This window comes from Salvia miltiorrhiza, chromosome 1 (assembly GCF_028751815.1).
Source record: "Salvia miltiorrhiza cultivar Shanhuang (shh) chromosome 1, IMPLAD_Smil_shh, whole genome shotgun sequence".
Classification (NCBI taxonomy): domain Eukaryota; kingdom Viridiplantae; phylum Streptophyta; class Magnoliopsida; order Lamiales; family Lamiaceae; genus Salvia; species Salvia miltiorrhiza.
In genome coordinates, this window is record NC_080387.1 from 31,907,233 (window position 1) to 31,926,205 (window position 18,973).

At 42.7% G+C, this 18,973-nt stretch overlaps 1 protein-coding gene and 2 non-coding genes across 3 annotated transcripts in view; all 3 read right to left on the minus strand.

The window, feature by feature from the left end:
* Positions 1 to 18,973, minus strand: part of LOC131020541 (uncharacterized) — a 1,142,091-nt gene that overhangs the window by 132,189 nt on the left and 990,929 nt on the right. The window lies entirely within an intron of this gene.
* On the minus strand, positions 7,229 to 7,335 carry LOC131007357 (small nucleolar RNA R71). Its single transcript, XR_009096060.1, has one exon. It is a non-coding gene; the product is annotated as a small nucleolar RNA R71 (small nucleolar RNA).
* On the minus strand, positions 15,736 to 15,842 carry LOC131007348 (small nucleolar RNA R71). Its single transcript, XR_009096052.1, has one exon. It is a non-coding gene; the product is annotated as a small nucleolar RNA R71 (small nucleolar RNA).

Sequence of the window (18,973 nt, forward strand, 5' to 3'; positions counted from 1 at the left end):
GGTTGCTACCTTCAGCTTGTTCATCAGTTGGACCTTTACCACTCTTATTCCAGCTTCCTTGAAGCAGTTCAGCCTCAGCTAACAACTCTTCCTCCTTTTCCTCTCCTTCTGGAAACTCAGTTAGCACAACTTGGGCGTGTTCTCTGGGGTTGATTCCCATGGCTGGGAGCTTACCAGCGTTCTCCTCCAATTTGGTCACTGCCTTAGTCAAGTGACTAATTTGCTGGTTGGTTTGGTTCATGCCGGCACGAATTTCATTGCAAAATTTCTCACTCTCTTTAGCCATGTTTTCTATGGCTTCTTCCCAGGGTGCTCTCCGGTGTGGTGGCTGGTAAGGAAGTTGTTGTTGATTCTGGTTGTGGTGTTGAGGTGGTCCTAGTTGGTACTGTTGTTGATGTTGGTTCTGATTATACTGAGGACGTTGCATCTGTCCTCCCATATTGTTCTGCTGTTGAGGCTGACCATCTTGCTTCCACCGAAAGTTAGGATGATCTCTCCACCCTGGATTGTAAGTGTTTGCAAATGGATCATACTTCCGTGGATTTCCATCATGTCCTCCGATGGCATTAACGTCAACAATATCCTCGCCAAAATTGGGACAATTCTCAGATTGATGCCCGGTGGCATCGCAAAGGCCATACTGGCGAATCTTCTTCTGTATAGTCAGGCCCGACAGAAGTTCCTTGAGTTCGTTCATGCTCTTCTCCATAGTTTTCTCCAGTTTGGACATCTCCTCCTTCTCTTCGGTCTTTCTTGGTTTTTCCAGATTTCTTTCATGCCCCTCATCGCGTGATTCTTCTGCCATGGTGCCCAACAATTGAAAGATCTCCATTGGAGTCTTACTCATCAATGATCCATTACAGGCTGCTAGGACCAGACTGCGATCATTCCTCCGCATGCCCTTTACAAAACTCTCCACCTGATCTTTTGGAGAAATTTGGTGATGAGGACAGTTGCTTAGCATTCTCCTGAATCTCGTCCAATATTCATAGAAGGATTCTAGCCCATCTTGCCTGATGCTGCGGATATCCCATCTCATCCGCTCCACTCTTGATGCTGGGAAGAACTCTTCCAAGAAGGCATGTTGCAGTTGTGCCCATGTAGTGACACTTCCTGCGGGTAGGTCATACAACCATCTTCTCGCGTTGTCCACTAAGGTAAAAGGAAAGAGTATCAGCTTGACATACTCTTGCTGTTCATCACTGGATTGATGCATGATTGGCATTTCAAAATCTTGGAGATGAGTGTGAGGATCATCTCCTTGGTATCCATTGAACTTCGGTAAGATCTGAAGTAAAGAAGGCTTCAGGTCATACCGACGAGGTGCGAACGGGTTTGCCGGTAAGGTGATTCCGTTCGGCCTCAAGTTGAGATTAGTTGGGTATGCCAACTGTCTGAGGGTCTGCACCTGCTCGCCAGCTGCTTGTTCTGCTTCTGCTTCTGCCATAGCTTCGCGTCTCGCTATTCGTGCTTCTGCGCGTAGTCATCTTTCGGTGCGATCAATATCAGGGTCAAACAACAATGCTCTTACAGCTCTACGAGTTCCACGCATACACCAGTAGCGGAAAATGGAATGAGGAGAGAACAAAATTGTTGCGCGTCACTCTCCGGCAACGGCGCCAATTTTGACACACACCCGTCGTGCGGTGCGGGTAAAATACTTGTGTATGCCCAGTACAGACAATACACGCTCCTACGTCCCACAACAAGAACTCAGTCTTAGTGGCAAGTGTAGGGTCGAATCCCGCAGGGAGTGAGGAACCACTTTGTTCTCCAACGACAAACTGAGGTGTCACAAGTCTCAATCTGTATACTCTGCACAAGAAAATAACAAGATCAATAATAACAAATGGGTGAGGTTATTCGGTTAGGTCATAACTGTTGTTAACATTCGTTTCGGTCATAGGCATACTGATAATCCGTCCATGATCCATATAAACCCAAGGTGTGGCCCAAAGACATTGGGGTGTTTCAAGGGGTTATACTTCACATTTAGGATGGTTGATCCCATTGTGGTCACTTGGTCCGAAGGTCACACATTCCCCGGTCACAAGGCAGTGCTTCACTCCTCCTTAGATAGTAGTCATACCCGTTACTCACCAAGTATGACCCTCACCAACCTTCTCTCCCGAGGTCCCCAACTCCGCACTTTGAGTGACACATACCTCCTGGACACAACCATTTCCAGCTTGTTAGCCGACCAGTCATAGACATGCTACGGCGCAGAGATTGCTTTCCTCGTTTGATAACCATGGCTTTATGCCTCGTCATAGTTGATGGATAGTTTCTAGAGAAGCCCAAGACTAAGGAAGGACAGTGTATCCCATCAATCCTTTCCCCACCTTCTGGATCTACAACGCCTTTTGTTGACGCTGCTCAGCCACTCGGTCTTGGGTATACTGGTTGTCACGCCCTGGTATACCCTGGCCTTTGCTTGACACGGACAGCGTTTTACCGAACGGAGATCACCCGTTAGGCCCCTACTGCCCATGGTTTCGAATAGATCCTTCCAGAACCACGAGATTCAACCGAAAGAACAAATGCCTCACGAATGTTTACATGTTAACAACAATTATTTCCACCCCTAAAACCTCACCTAAGGAACTACTCACACATAACAGAATTCATAAATGCGAAATGAATTAAACACATTATGAAACAAAAGGAAATACTTTAAATAAGATGAAAGTAATACCTAAGGCTACGAGCCTTGAATCTTGTTCGAATAAAAACACGATGGAAAATAGGAAATAGAACTGGAATGTAAATTGTTTTGGATGCCACACACGGCGAATTAAAGTAGTAAACTAAAATAAAACGGAGTTCAAAAGGGTGCCAAGAGCTTCTTCACGTTGCACATCTTAAACCTTTTATACTGCCAATCGGTGAAGGTCTAACCCTAGCTGCACCAGCTTCATATCTTCATCGAGATCTTCTTTCCTTTTTTAGCTCAATCCGTGATTGATCCGATTGAAGATAGCTTCCAGCTGCATGTTGTAGTCAAACTTCCCCTTCTTCCAGATTCTTCCAGCTCCTTCTTCGTTCTTCTCCATCCTTCCTCCAAATCTTCGGGATTTACTTTTCTTTTCTGGCTTTGGCTGTCTGCTTCGCACAGTAGTGGTCAGACGGATTGCTTTCTTCGGTTTGATTCATACCAGGTTGGTTGCTTCAGGTTCCCATGCCCCAAGTTAGACTGGAGAGGTACTGCGGCCGAAGCTCCATGCTGGTAAACATGACATAGCAATCTGGGCTTGGTAATGCCCATTCCAACCACATTTTTTCCGTTTCCGCTCCACTGGATCTTCCTTCCTCAACAACTTTATTTTCCCCTGGACAGACCTGAACTGACACAAATAAAGAGAAAAAATAGGGCCAAATGGCCCAAAAGTCAAAGACGCATCACTCACGCGGGCTGGCCATGCGGCCGTGCGAGTTTCCGAGTTTCCGCCCAAAAGTCTGTTTTTTCAGTTTTATACGCGATTTTGGGGTATTTTTGAGTCCTACTTGACCTAGGGCATATAATTACTCCCCAAGAACTTATTATGATGAACCTTTTATCATCATCTATCATATTTTTATATTTTCTGAGAGCTGTGAGAGACGGAGAACGGAGCAAGAGCAAGATTGAAGATTCTCAACTTTACTACGGTTTCATTGTTGAATTGTTTACAGGTTTATTGAGATATTGATTTTTAGTCATATGTCTATGTGTGGCTAAAATCCCTTTTTCCCAGGGTTTAGGGAGTAGACATGATTTGAATTTCTGACTGTTTTATTCAATTAATTGAGATTGTTATTCTTTTTTATGTTTTTATGTTCTTGTTATAATTGTTTACTTTATTGCTTGATCACCAATTTAGCATAATCATAGGTTTTAATTTGAGATCGGCAGATGATGATTATTACCTGAACTAAGAACATAGAACACATTTATTTTAATTCTAAAGGGAATTGATAATTGTGAGGTCGTTAATCCTATGAACTTTTTAGGAGTTACATGTTAGAAGTGTGATCCAAGGATGGTAACCTTGCATGTAATCAACGGTTTGTATGCCACGGGAGTGGGTATGAACTAGCTTAGAGATTGCCTTAGGAATAATCTTATTAATTGAATTGAACATGTTAGTTAGGATAATCTGTTGAAACCTTTGCCTTGGGAAATCTTCTCTTATCTGTTTCTCTTTTTCGCAGCTTGTTTTATTTTATTTCCAGTGTTTATTTATTTCAGAAATAAAAATCTTAATTTCGTTTGTCCAGATAGAGTAGAATAATTTAGGATAGGAATTGGTTAATTCAGTTTCTGTGGAATACGACCTTGCTTGCTACTGTACACAATTGCACCCGTACACTTGCGGCGTGTTAAATAAAATAGCGAACAAGTTTTTGGCACCGTTGCCGGAGAACTGATTTTTATCAGTACTATCTGTAGATTGTTTGAGACTAATCTGGATTTTTTTTGTTATTTTTATTTATGTTCTTTATTTTTCTTTTGGTTCTTATTTTTGGTTCTGGAGTTTTTCCAGGTAGTGCATGAGCAGCTATGGAGATTTTTGATAGCATGGGCACTACATGCTATCAATGGCCAGCCGAGAGGGTATATTTGGAGAATGTTGCTGTCACCACAAATTCTGATTCAGTTACTTTGTTAGCCACTCAAATCGCTGCATTGACTTCCAAGATAAATGCCTTGATTACTGCTAAGATGGAGTCAGCTGTGGAAAATCCGATGATGATGGAAGAGGCAAATTTTGTCAGCAATTGGAATTTCAGGAATTTTCAGCAGAGCGAAGAATTGGGTCTGATCGAATTACTTGCATTACTCTTGTGTTGTTGCTTAAACTTTAAGTTACTTGCATGATTGAGAGATGTGTGTTGATTGTAAAGTTTTGAATTAACTTTGTGAATGATTGGATGGAAATTTACATTGTTGAAATCAATCTCTTCCTAGGATTCATATAGATTTTGCTTGAGGACAAGCAAAAGACTAAGTGTGGGGGAGTTGATTTATGTTTAATTTACACTATTTTTAAGGGTTTGAATGTGCGTGTTTAAAGATAATCTTCTGGAATTTGGTGCGTTTATGGTATATTTTATGCTTTGCAGGAGATTTAGGCTCTCGAGATGGAAGAATGCAGTTTTGGATGAATCTAGCGTTTTCCAGAGGAACCGACATCTCCAGAGCAGAGAAATCACCATTTCACTGGAGTCAGAGAAATCGAAGCGAGTGCGGAATCGCCAGAGAAATCAATCAGAGGAGTCTCTAGTCAGAGGAATAGAGAAGCCAGAGCAGAGGAATCACATATTCCTCTGCCGAGAGTCCCAGCTGCCAGAGAAGTCAAGACCTCAATTTCAGAGGAGTCACCATTCCTCTGAAGAAAGCCAGAGCGGAAAATGTCAGAGGAGTTGATTCCCCGCTGACCAGAGCTGACGAAGTACCAGAGAAATCATCCATTCCTCTGGCGAGAGCTGCGAAGTCGGCGCAAGTGGGAGAGTTTCTTCGGAGTGCGCATCTAGCTGGAAAGTTGCCTTAATTCACACGATTCTATTGCCATTAGAATTCTACTTTGCATGGCAACTTTTATGGTGATCCAAAGGAAATCTGAAGCTTATAAATAGGCCTTCCTTTGACCTGTTAAAGGAGAACCTCGAACCCTAGTATTCATACTTTAGTTTTTAGCTTTAGAATTTTATTGCTTTCTAGTTTTTAAGGTTTGGATCAAGATTGAAGATTCAAGCCGCTACTTCAGTTTTTATTTAATTCAGTTTTTACAATTGCGTTCTTTTTAATTATGTTTAAGTTTTATTTTGCTATGTCTGGCTAGTTTCCTTTAGCTGATTCTAGGGTTTGTAAATAGTTGATTGAATTTATATGATTAATTTATTAATACCTTTGTGCCTTCCAGTTTATGATTCATAATTCCTGGTGCTTGATTTCTTGTGAATTATCTGATCAATAGTTTGCATGTTTAGCTATTCGGTTTGAGACCTAGCGGAGATAACTGTTTAGCGGATTCAGGAATGTATGATATGATTTTAACCTTGAGACCTAGCGGAGATAGGTGGAACATAGGGAGCTATTCTTAGGAACTTTTGGGAGTTAGTAGATTTTCTTGAGACCTAGCGGAGATAGATAATTTACTAATCTACGATCGTTGCTGCTCTAGCTTTAGTAATTGATTAATTAAGTGATCTCTCATCATAACTGGATTAAACTGGTACATAGGATTAATAGATTTATTACGTAGATTTAATTGATGAATTTACTACCCTAGGATCAGTTGTCTTTTATACTTGATATTTCCTAAGTGATTTTAATTATTGTTATTTATGTTTTAATTAATTAAACCGTCCTTCTTTTGTTTGCCTGAATATTACTAGAGTTCGATTAGGATTACTTAGAGTGATTCGTTGTAATAGTCCCTGTGGATACGATACTCGGTTACTTAATTTGTGCTACAATTGCACCGTGTTAGTTGCGGTAATTTGTTGCTAATAAATTAGTGATCAACTTTTTGGCGCCGTTGCCGGGGACTATTTAGAATTGACTTTAATATTTCTGATTAGACTTAAGCATTATTTCAGGCGTTATAAATTTTTATTTTATTTTATTTTTAGTTTTTAAAATTTCTGTTCTTGTTTGTTGTCTCAGGCGTGTATGATCACGAGATCCAAAGGAAAGGAACATCTAGTACCTTTGAACTTGGAAATCGAAAAGCAATACAAAAGAGACAACTGCGAAAAGAAGAAGCAAGCAATGGCAGAACAACTGAATAACATGGATCTTGAAACTCTTGTGCGAGCCGTGACACACCTTCAGAGGCAGCTAGACGAAGAGAGAGAGCGCAACCGGGCTCCTCCGCCAGAGCCACCACTGAATCATATGTATCAGCCTCGGGTTGATCAATTTCAAGGAGGCAAATGGGGACCAACTGTGCAGGCCAACACATTCGAGCTGAAGCCGGGATTGATAAACATGGTGCAAGCTGAGCAGTTTAGTGGAGCGGCTTCTGAAAATCCGCATGCTCACATTACCCAGTTCCTAGATATCTGCGACACCATTAAGCAGAATGGAGTGCCACCTGATGCCATCAGAATGAAGATGTTTGGATTCTCTCTTAGGGACAGAGCGAAGGAGTGGTTCAAGAGTCTGGACAGAGGTGCTATTACTGGATGGGAGGATTTGTGTAGAGCTTTCCTAGCAAAATACTTTCCTGCCTCTAAAGCTCAGAAAATCATTGCAGATATTTCTCACTTTTCCCAGCTAGGAGATGAGACCATTCATGATGCCTGGGAAAGATTTCGTGAGCTGCTCAGGAACTGTCCACAACATGGTTTCACGGAGGATCAGCAAATCATTCACTTTTATAATGGTTTGACTGGTCTGACAAAAAGTATGGTGGATGCTACTGCAGGTGGATGTCTTCTCCATAGAAATACAAAGGAGGCTTATCGTGTGATAGAAGAGATGGCCTCCAACAGTTATCAATGGCCGAATGACAGAAATTCCACGAGAAGAATTGCAGCTGTGAATGAGGAAAGAGATGATTTTAAGGAGAAATATGAAGCTCTTCACAAGCAGTATGAGTTGGAGAGAAAGGCACTGCTAGCTAAAATTCCTCAGCAGCCGATTTTACCTGATGTGTCGCATTTTGAAGATGCTAATTATGTCCAACGGCAGTACCAATTCAATAGACCAAACTATCAAGGACATCAGGGCGGAAATCCACCGTATCATCCAAATAATAGGAATCATCCAAATTTTTCCTATTCAAATCCCAACAATGCTTTGCAGCCTCCACCTGGATTTTCTGTTTCTAGTGGGGGAGTCATCAATGAGCCAAAGAAAGATTCAATGGAGGAAATGATGAAGCAAGTATTGGTGAAGGTCACCGGGATGGAGACAAACTCGGCAAACTTGGGAACCAAAATGTTCAACATGGAGCAAAATGTGTCAGCACTTTCTAAACAGGTGCAGATGTTAGAGAATCAAGTTGGTCAAATGGCTAACCAAGCAGCTGCACAGCACAAGCCGGGCCACTTTCTTAGCAACACTGAAATTAATCCCAAAAATCAGTGTAATGCAATTCACTTGAGAAGCGGGACTCAGTATCAGAATCATCCGGAGCAGCGGGATCAACCAGAGCAGAGGGATCGGCCAGAGCAGAGGAATCACCATTCCTCTGCAGAGCAGCGGGACGGCAAGAATGGAAAGGAGATAAATGTCGAGATTGTTGAGGAGGATGACTTGGAGACGATTGTGCGTGAGTCACCGTTAACTTCTAAGGCATCATCGAAAACCTCTGATGCTAAGAAGCCTAATCTTACTCCTACGTTTCCCAGGCCAGAGTACAAGCCTGTAGCACCCTTCCCGAATAGCCTGGCAAAGCCAAAGATGGATCAGAAGTTGGCCAAGTTCATGGAGATGTTTTCAAAGCTTCACATCAACATTCCTTTACTTGATGCTTTGAGAGATATGCCAGGCTATGCCAAGTTCCTCAAGGATGCAGTTTCCAACAAGAGAAAATTGGGGAAATATGAGATGATTAATCTTTCAGAGGAATGCAGTGCAGTGCTACAAAGGAAGCTACCATTAAAGCAAAAGGATCCAGGGAGCTTCACTATCGCTTGTGTGATTGGAGGGCAGAACTTCTCCCGTGTTCTTTGTGACTTAGGGGCAAGCATCAATCTGATGCCTCTCTCTATTTTCAACCGGTTGGAGATTGGAGATATCAAGCCTACCTCTATTGCATTACAGATGGCAGATCGTTCCATAACATATCCCAAGGGAGTTGTGGAGGATGTTCTAGTGCAGGTCGAGCAGTTTATTTTTGCTGCAGATTTTGTAGTCTTGGACATGCCGGAGGACAAGAATACTCCATTGATTTTAGGACGTCCGTTCCTGGCTACGGGACGTGCGTTGATAGACGTTCAAGAGGGAGATCTTACTTTCCGCGTCAATGATGAAAAGATGACACTATCCATCTATGATGCAATGAAGAAGCCAGCTGAACTACAAATCGAGGATTGCAACTTAATCGAGTCTGTAGTGGATTCCACTGCAACCATGAAGGATCCTTTGGAGGAGTGCATCACACAATCATTATACCCTTACTCCAATCTAGACGAGGCGTGTGATGAGATTTTAGATTATATTGCAGAGCTGGAGGCTGTAGAGAGACATCCCATCGACCCTGTACCTTACATGGATATTTGCAAACCTGTGGATGGGGGAAAGAAGTTGGTGGAACAAGAATTCTCTGCGCCAGAAAGATCAGCCGGACAAGAGGAATCAAGAAGGCCAGAAGGATCAGCCGGGCCAGCGGCCGCACCCAAAATTGAGCTGAAACAACTTCCAGAGCACTTGAAGTACCAATTTTTGGGAGAAAATGAAACTTTTCCTGTTATTGTGTCTGCCTATCTATCTCCGTTGGAATTGGAAAAGTTGATGCGAGTTTTGAGGAAATACAAGTCTGCTATAGGATGGTCTATTTCTGACATCAAAGGAATTAGTACTTCTATTTGCATGCATCGTATTCTTTTAGAGCAGGAATACAAGCCTAAGGTGCAGCCGCAGAGACGTCTGAATCCGGCTATGCAAGAAGTGGTGAGAAAAGAGGTGCTGAAGTGGTTGGATGCCGGCATTATCTATGCCATCTCTGATAGTGAGTGGGTGAGTCCCACGCAAGTTGTCTCTAAGAAGGGAGGCATGACTGTGATTAAGGATGAGAGAAACGAGCTCATAGCAACGAGGCTGGTCACAGGATGGCGCGTATGCATTGATTACCGAGCATTGAATGCAGCCACACGAAAGGATCACTTTCTGTTGCCGTTTATTGATCAGATGCTTGACCGTTTGGCAGGGTATGAGTACTATTGTTTCTTGGATGGGTACTCGGGCTACAATCAAATCATGATAGCCCCGGAGGATCAGCATAAGACCGCGTTTACTTGTCCCTATGGCATCTATGCTTTTAGGCGAATTTCTTTTGGTCTTTGCAATGCTCCTGCCACTTTCCAGCGTTGCATGATGGCAATTTTCCATGGGTTGATTGAAAATATCATGGAGGTATTCATGGATGATTTCTCTGTCTTTGGATCTTCTTTTGATAATTGCTTGGACAATCTAGCTCAAGTGTTGCAGCGATGTGAAGAAACAGCACTCGTGCTCAATTGGGAAAAGTGCCACTTCATGGTCCGTGAGGGAATTGTTTTGGGGCATAGAGTCTCTGCCCAAGGATTGGAGGTGGATCGTGCTAAGATCGTGGCCATTGAAAAGTTGCCGCCGCCTACTTCTGTGAAATCAGTGCGAAGTTTTCTTGGGCATGCAGGATTTTATAGGCGCTTCATCAAAGACTTCTCCAAACTGTCCAAGCCACTCTGTGCTTTACTAGAGAAGGATGTGAAGTTTGACTTCACCGATGAATGTCGCGCTTCTTTTGAAAAGTTGAAAGCTGCGCTGATCTCTACGCCAGTGTTGATCACGCCGGATTGGAGTACTCCATTTGAGTTGATGTGCGATACTAGCGATTGGGCCGTGGGAGCTGTGTTGGGGCAAAAGAGAGACAAGTTATTCAAGGTAATTTACTACACTAGTAAAACTTTGGATTCTGCTCAGAGGAATTACACAACCACGGAGAAGGAGCTGCTAGCTGTGGTGTATGCATTTGATAAGTTCCGTTCTTATTTGATTGGAACTCATTCAATTGTCTACACTGATCATGCCGCCATCCGCTACTTGTTCACAAAGAAGGACTCCAAGCCCCGATTGATTCGATGGATCTTGTTGCTTCAAGAATTTGATATGGAGATTCGTGATCGAAAGGGGTGTGAGAATGTGGTAGCCGACCACTTATCTAGATTGGAGAATCCGATCGAAGGAGATGATCCGAAGATGACCATCAATGAGTCTTTCCCAGATGAGCAGATTTGGGCGATGCTATTTAAGGATCCTTGGTACGCAAAGTATAGTAATTACTTGGTTATTGGAGCCCTTCCCGAGGGGTTGTCGCACTATCAAAAGAAGAAGTTCCTCCATGATGTCAAGTTCTATTATTGGAAAGATCCTTACCTATACAGGAGATGCGCCGATGGTTTTATTCGGCGATGTGTTAGAGAGCATGAATGGCCCAAGATCATTAAAGAATGCCATAGCTCACCTAGTGGAGGCCACTTTGCTGCCAACCGCACTGCCATGAAGGTAAATCATAGTGGATTCTATTGGCCTTCAATTTTTGCAGACTGCCACGCTTTCGTGAAGTCTTGTGATCGATGCCAGCGCATGGGCAACATTACAAAGAGGGATGAGATGCCACAGAATGTCATTGTTGAGGTGGAGCTGTATGATGTTTGGGGAATTGACTTCATGGGTCCTTTCCCTGCTTCTTGCGGTTTTTCCTATATATTGCTTGCTGTAGAGTATGTGTCTCGATGGGTGGAGGCGATCCCAACTACCACCAATGATTCCAAAGTAGTCATTAAATTCTTGCAAAAGAATATTTTGACTCGGTTCGGAGCACCGAGAGCGTTGCTAAGTGATGGGGGGTCGCACTTCAACAACAAGCTACTAGCGAGCGTGTTGGCAAAGTACGGAGTAAAGCACAAGGTGACGACTCCATATCATCCTCAAGCTAATGGACAGGCGGAGTTGGCTAATCGGGAGATCAAGCAAATCTTGGAAAAAAGCGTGGCCAACAAGAAGGATTGGGCAAAACACTTGGATGATGCTCTATGGGCTTATCGCACTGCCTACAAAACTCCGATTGGTATGTCTCCCTATCAACTCGTCTTCGGCAAGTCATGTCATTTACCTGTGGAGATTGAGCACAAGGCATATTGGGCGACGAGGAGAATCAATCTGGAGTTTAAGGAGGCTGGCCATACAAGGCGCGATTTATTGACAGAGTTGGATGAATGGAGGAATGAGGCCTATGAAAGTTCCCCCATCTACAAAGAGAGGGCCAAGAAATTCCATGATTTAAGCATCCGCACCAAGGAAATCAAGCCAGGAGATGAGGTACCCTATACAACTCGAAATTACGTTTGTTTCCTGGCAAGCTACAATCAAGATGGACAGGGCCATATGTGGTGCATAAGAGCAATTGGAATGGGACGTATGAGTTGTTTGCCGCTGATGGCACTACTTTCACTGTCAATGGTCATCGTCTCAAACCATACTTCAAGTCAAACGTGGATCGTGGTCTTGAAGTTGTCAAATTCAATGACCCATGAGTTTGAGGTATCGTCGAGCTCTAGACGTTAAATTAAGCACTTGTTGGGAGATAACCCAATTGTTTTTCTTTGTTTTGTTTTCCTTTCTTTCTGTTTAGTTTTGTTTCTTTTTGTCTCCTTTTGTTTCTTTGTTTAGTTTGGGGGCAGGTGTTGTCTGCCAGATTTCTGGTGGTTTTCATGTTCCAGCGCGGCCATTTTCCTCACTGCACTTTTCCACGCTGTACATATCCAGCGGAGCCACTCAATTCGCTGCCCCGTTAAGCGCTGCTCTGCCGGCGATATACTTATCCGCGCTGCTCTGCCAGCGATACACTCACTTCGCTGCTCTGTCCAGTGCAGCCACTCTCTACTCTGACCAAGGCCGCAAAGCCCACCTTTTCACCGTCACCCACGATGGTTCAGTGTTCCAATGCCAATAATCAGGGATGTTTACTATACTCTTTGTATTTCTTTTATGCCCTGAGGACATGGCATACTTTAAGTGTGGGGGGTGTTTCTATGCTTATATTTTTCAAAAATTGTGCGAAATTGATTTTTCTATGCTTAGTTTTTGGTCTCGAATCTGGCTAATTTTTATGAATCTGTGGAAGAGAAGATGGTTTTCGATGTGAATTTCGGGTTTGTGAATGAATGGAGGATATTCTTGTTTTACCTTTGATATATGTTTCTTGATTGTGCAAAGAATTATGAGTTTTGTTGCAACACTTTTGTAAGTTAGTAAAACGTGATTTGTCCGGTAGATGCTAGAAGGAGTGTTGTCATTGTGATTGCCTACGATCGTATCTTATCTGTGAAATGTGAAAAATGTTGGACGAATTGCCAACTTCAAAAATTGCCAGCTCTGAAACATCTGACCTGTTCTGAAATGCGATAGCTCTGAGTCTCTGCTCCTCTAGTTTAACTATGAGCATGGAAAACCACGTGAAAAGACTTTGGATTACATCCAAATAGTTTTATTTCATGAATTATGGCTCAACTGTCGAAAAAAAAAATCTCAAGCACACAAAGTGTGAAAAATGGTGATATTGATTATAAAGGTGATCACATTAGGGAATTCACTTCTAGCGGAGAATTGGGTCTGATCGAATTACTTGCATTACTCTTGTGTTGTTGCTTAAACTTTAAGTTACTTGCATGATTGAGAGATGTGTGTTGATTGTAAAGTTTTGAATTGACTTTGTGAATGATTGGATGGAAATTTACATTGTTGAAATCAATCTCTTCCTAGGATTCATATAGATTTTGCTTGAGGACAAGCAAAAGACTAAGTGTGGGGGAGTTGATTTATGTTTAATTTACACTATTTTTAAGGGTTTGAATGTGCGTGTTTAAAGATAATCTTCTGGAATTTGGTGCGTTTATGGTGTATTTTATGATTTGCAGGAGATTTAGGCTCTCGAGATGGAAGAATGCAGTTTTGGATGAATCTAGCGTTTTCCAGAGGAACCGACATCTCCAGAGCAGAGAAATCACCATTTCACTGGAGTCAGAGAAATTGAAGCGAGTGCGGAATCGCCAGAGAAATCAATCAGAGGAGTCGCTAGTCAGAGGAATAGAGAAGCCAGAGCAGAGGAATCACATATTCCTCTGCCGAGAGTCCCAGCTGCCAGAGAAGTCAAGACCTCAATTTCAGAGGAGTCACCATTCCTCTGAAGAAAGCCAGAGCGGAAAATGTCAGAGGAGTTGATTCCCCGCTGACCAGAGCTGACGAAGTACCAGAGAAATCATCCATTCCTCTGGCGAGAGCTGCGAAGTCGGCGCAAGTGGGAGAGTTTCTTCGGAGTGCGCATCTAGCTGGAAAGTTGCCTTAATTCACACGATTCTATTGCCATTAGAATTCTACTTTGCATGGCAACTTTTATGGTGATCCAAAGGAAATCTGAAGCTTATAAATAGGCCTTCCTTTGACCTGTTAAAGGAGAACCCCGAACCCTAGTATTCATACTTTAGTTTTTAGCTTTAGAATTTTATTGCTTTCTAGTTTTTAAGGTTTGAATCAAGATTGAAGATTCAAGCCGCTACTTCAGTTTTTATTTAATTCAGTTTTTACAATTGCGTTCTTTTTAATTATGTTTAAGTTTTATTTTGCTATGTCTGGCTAGTTTCCTTTAGCTGATTCTAGGGTTTGTAAATAGTTGATTGAATTTATATGATTAATTTGTTAATACCTTTGTGCCTTCTAGTTTATGATTCATAATTCCTGGTGCTTGATTTCTTGTGAATTATCTGATCAATAGTTTACATGTTTAGCTATTCGGTTTGAGACCTAGCGGAGATAACTGTTTAGCGGATTCAGGAATGTATGATATGATTTTAACCTTGAGACCTAGCGGAGATAGGTGGATCATAGGGAGCTATTCTTAGGAACTTTTGGGAATTAGTAGATTTTCTTGAGACCTAGCGGAGATAGATAATTTACTAATCTACGATCGTTGCTGCTCTAGCGAGAGTAATTGATTAATTAAGTGATCTCTCATCATAACTGGATTAAACTGGTACATAGGATTAACAGATTTATTACGTAGATTTAATTGATGAATTTACTACCCTAGGATCAGTTGTCTTTTATACTTGATATTTCCTAAGTGATTTTATTATTGTTATTTACGTTTTAATTAATTAAACCGTCCTTCTTTTGTTTGCCTGAATATTACTAGAGTTCAATTAGGATTACTTAGAGTGATTCGTTGTAATAGTCCCTGTGGATACGATACTTGGTTACTTAATTTGTGCTACAATTGCACCGTGTTAGTTGCGGTAATTTGTTGCTAATAAATTAGTGATCAACTTTTTGGCGCCGTTGCCGGGGACTATTTAGAATTGACTTTAATATTTCTGATTAGACTTAAGCATTATTTCAGGCGTTATAAATTTTTATTTTATTTTATTTTTAGTTTTTAAAATTTCTGTTCTTGTTTGTTGTCTCAGGCGTGTATGATCACGAGATCCAAAGGAAAGGAACATCTAGTACCTTTGAACTTGGAAATCGAAAAGCAATACAAAAGAGACAATTGCGAAAAGAAGAAGCAAGCAATGGCAGAACAACTGAATAACATGGATCTTGAAACTCTTGTGCGAGCCGTGACACACCTTCAGAGGCAGCTAGACGAAGAGAGAGAGCGCAACCGGGCTCCTCCGCCAGAGCCACCACTGAATCATATGTATCAGCCTCGGGTTGATCAATTTCAAGGAGGCAAATGGGGACCAACTGTGCAGGCCAACACATTCGAGCTGAAGCCGGGATTGATAAACATGGTGCAAGCTGAGCAGTTTAGTGGAGCGGCTTCTGAAAATCCGCATGCTCACATTACCCAGTTCCTAGATATCTGCGACACCATTAAGCAGAATGGAGTGCCACCTGATGCCATCAGAATGAAGATGTTTGGATTCTCTCTTAGGGACAGAGCGAAGGAGTGGTTCAAGAGTCTGGACAGAGGTGCTATTACTGGATGGGAGGATTTGTGTAGAGCTTTCCTAGCAAAATACTTTCCTGCCTCTAAAGCTCAGAAAATCATTGCAGAGATTTCTCACTTTTCCCAGCTAGGAGATGAGACCATTCATGATGCCTGGGAAAGATTTCGTGAGCTGCTCAGGAACTGTCCACAACATGGTTTCACGGAGGATCAGCAAATCATTCACTTTTATAATGGTTTGACTGGTCTGACAAAAAGTATGGTGGATGCTACTGCAGGTGGATGTCTTCTCCATAGAAATACAAAGGAGGCTTATCGTGTGATAGAAGAGATGGCCTCCAACAGTTATCAATGGCCGAATGACAGAAATTCCACGAGAAGAATTGCAGCTGTGAATGAGGAAAGAGATGATTTTAAGGAGAAATATGAAGCTCTTCACAAGCAGTATGAGTTGGAGAGAAAGGCACTGCTAGCTAAAATTCCTCAGCAGCCGATTTTACCTGATGTGTCGCATTTTGAAGATGCTAATTATGTCCAACGGCAGTACCAATTCAATAGACCAAACTATCAAGGACATCAGGGCGGAAATCCACCGTATCATCCAAATAATAGGAATCATCCAAATTTTTCCTATTCAAATCCCAACAATGCTTTGCAGCCTCCACCTGGATTTTCTGTTTCTAGTGGGGGAGTCATCAATGAGCCAAAGAAAGATTCAATGGAGGAAATGATGAAGCAAGTATTGGTGAAGGTCACCGGGATGGAGACAAACTCGGCAAACTTGGGAACCAAAATGTTCAACATGGAGCAAAATGTGTCAGCACTTTCTAAACAGGTGCAGATGTTAGAGAATCAAGTTGGTCAAATGGCTAACCAAGCAGCTGCACAGCACAAGCCGGGCCACTTTCTTAGCAACACTGAAATTAATCCCAAAAATCCGTGTAATGCAATTCACTTGAGAAGCGGGACTCAGTATCAGAATCATCCGGAGCAACGGGATCAACCAGAGCAGAGGGATCGGCCAGAGCAGAGGAATCACCATTCCTCTGCAGAGCAGCGGGACGGCAAGAATGGAAAGGAGATAAATGTCGAGATTGTTGAGGAGGATGACTTGGAGACGATTGTGCGTGAGTCACCGTTAACTTCTATGGCATCATCGAAAACGTCTGATGCTAAGAAGCCTAATCTTACTCCTACGTTTCCCAGGCCAGAGTACAAGCCTGTAGCACCCTTCCCGAATAGCCTGGCAAAGCCAAAGATGGATCAGAAGTTGGCCAAGTTCATGGAGATGTTTTCAAAGCTTCACATCAACATTCCTTTACTTGATGCTTTGAGAGATATGCCAGGCTATGCCAAGTTCCTCAAGGATGCAGTTTCCAACAAGAGAAAATTGGGGAAATATGAGATGATTAATCTTTCAGAGGAATGCAGTGCAGTGCTACAAAGGAAGCTACCATTAAAGCAAAAGGATCCAGGGAGCTTCACTATCGCTTGTGTGATTGGAGGGCAGAACTTCTCCCGTGTTCTTTGTGACTTAGGGGCAAGCATCAATCTGATGCCTCTCTCTATTTTCAACCGGTTGGAGATTGGAGATATCAAGCCTACCTCTATTGCATTACAGATGGCAGATCGTTCCATAACATATCCCAAGGGAGTTGTGGAGGATGTTCTAGTGCAGGTCGAGCAGTTTATTTTTGCTGCAGATTTTGTAGTCTTGGACATGCCGGAGGACAAGAATACTCCATTGATTTTAGGACGTCCGTTCCTGGCTACGGGACGTGCGTTGATAGACGTTCAAGAGGGAGATCTTACTTTCCGCGTCAATGATGAAAAGATGACACTATCCATCTATGATGCAATGAAGAAGCCAGCTGAACTACAAATCGAGGATTGCAACTTAATCGAGTCTGTAGGGGATTCCACTGCAACCGTGAAGGATCCTTTGGAGGAGTGCATCACACAATCATTATACCCTTACTCCAATCTAGACGAGGCGTGTGATGAGATTTTAGATTATATTGCAGAGCTGGAGGCTGTAGAGAGACATCCCATCGACCCTGTACCTTACATAGATATTTGCAAACATGTGGATGGGGGAAGGAAGTTGGTGGAACAAGAATTCTCTGCGCCAGAAAGATCAGCCGGGCCAGAGGAATCAAGAAGGCCAGAGGGATCAGCCGGGCCAGCGGCCGCACCCAAAATTGAGCTGAAACAACTTCCAGAGCACTTGAAGTACCAATTTTTGGGTGAAAATGAAACTTCTCCTGTTATTGTGTTTGCCTATCTATCTCCGTTGGAATTGGAAAAGTTGATGCGAGTTTTGAGGAAATACAAGTCTGCTATAGGATGGTCTATTTCTGACATCAAAGGAATTAGTCCTTCTATTTGCATGCATCGTATTCTTTTAGAGCAGGAATACAAGCCTAAGGTGCAGCCGCAGAGACGTCTGAATCCGGCTATGCAAGAAGTGGTGAGAAAAGAGGTGCTGAAGTGGTTGGATGCCGGCATTATCTATGCCATCTCTGATAGTGAGTGGGTGAGTCCCACGCAAGTTGTCTCTAAGAAGGGAGGCATGACTGTGATTAAGGATGAGAGAAACGAGCTCATAGCAACGAGGCTGGTCACAGGATGGCGCGTATGCATTGATTACCGAGCATTGAATGCAGCCACACGAAAGGATCACTTTCCGTTGCCGTTTATTGATCAGATGCATGACTGTTTGGCAGGGTATGAGTACTATTGTTTCTTGGATGGGTACTCGGGCTACAATCAAATCATGATAGCCCCGGAGGATCAGCATAAGACCGCGTTTACTTGTCCCTATGGCATCTATGCTTTTAGGCGAATTTCTTTTGGTCTTTGCAATGCTCCTGCCACTTTCCAGCGTTGCATGATGGCAATTTTCCATGGGTTGATTGAAAATATCATGGAGGTATTCATGGATGATTTCTCTGTCTTTGGATCTTCTTTTGATAATTTCTTGGACAATCTAGCTCAAGTGTTGCAGCGATGTGAAGAAACAGCACTCGTGCTCAATTGGGAAAAGTGCCACTTCATGGTCCGTGAGGGAATTGTTTTGGGGCATAGAGTCTCTGCCCAAGGATTGGAGGTGGATCTTGCTAAGATCGTGGCCATTGAAAAGTTGCCGCCGCCTACTTCTGTGAAATCAGTGCGAAGTTTTCTTGGGCATGCAGGATTTTATAGGCGCTTCATCAAAGACTTCTCCAAACTGTCCAAGCCACTCTGTGCTTTACTAGAGAAGGATGTGAAGTTTGACTTCACCGATGAATGCCGCGCTTCTTTTGAAAAGTTGAAAGCTGCGCTGAACTCTA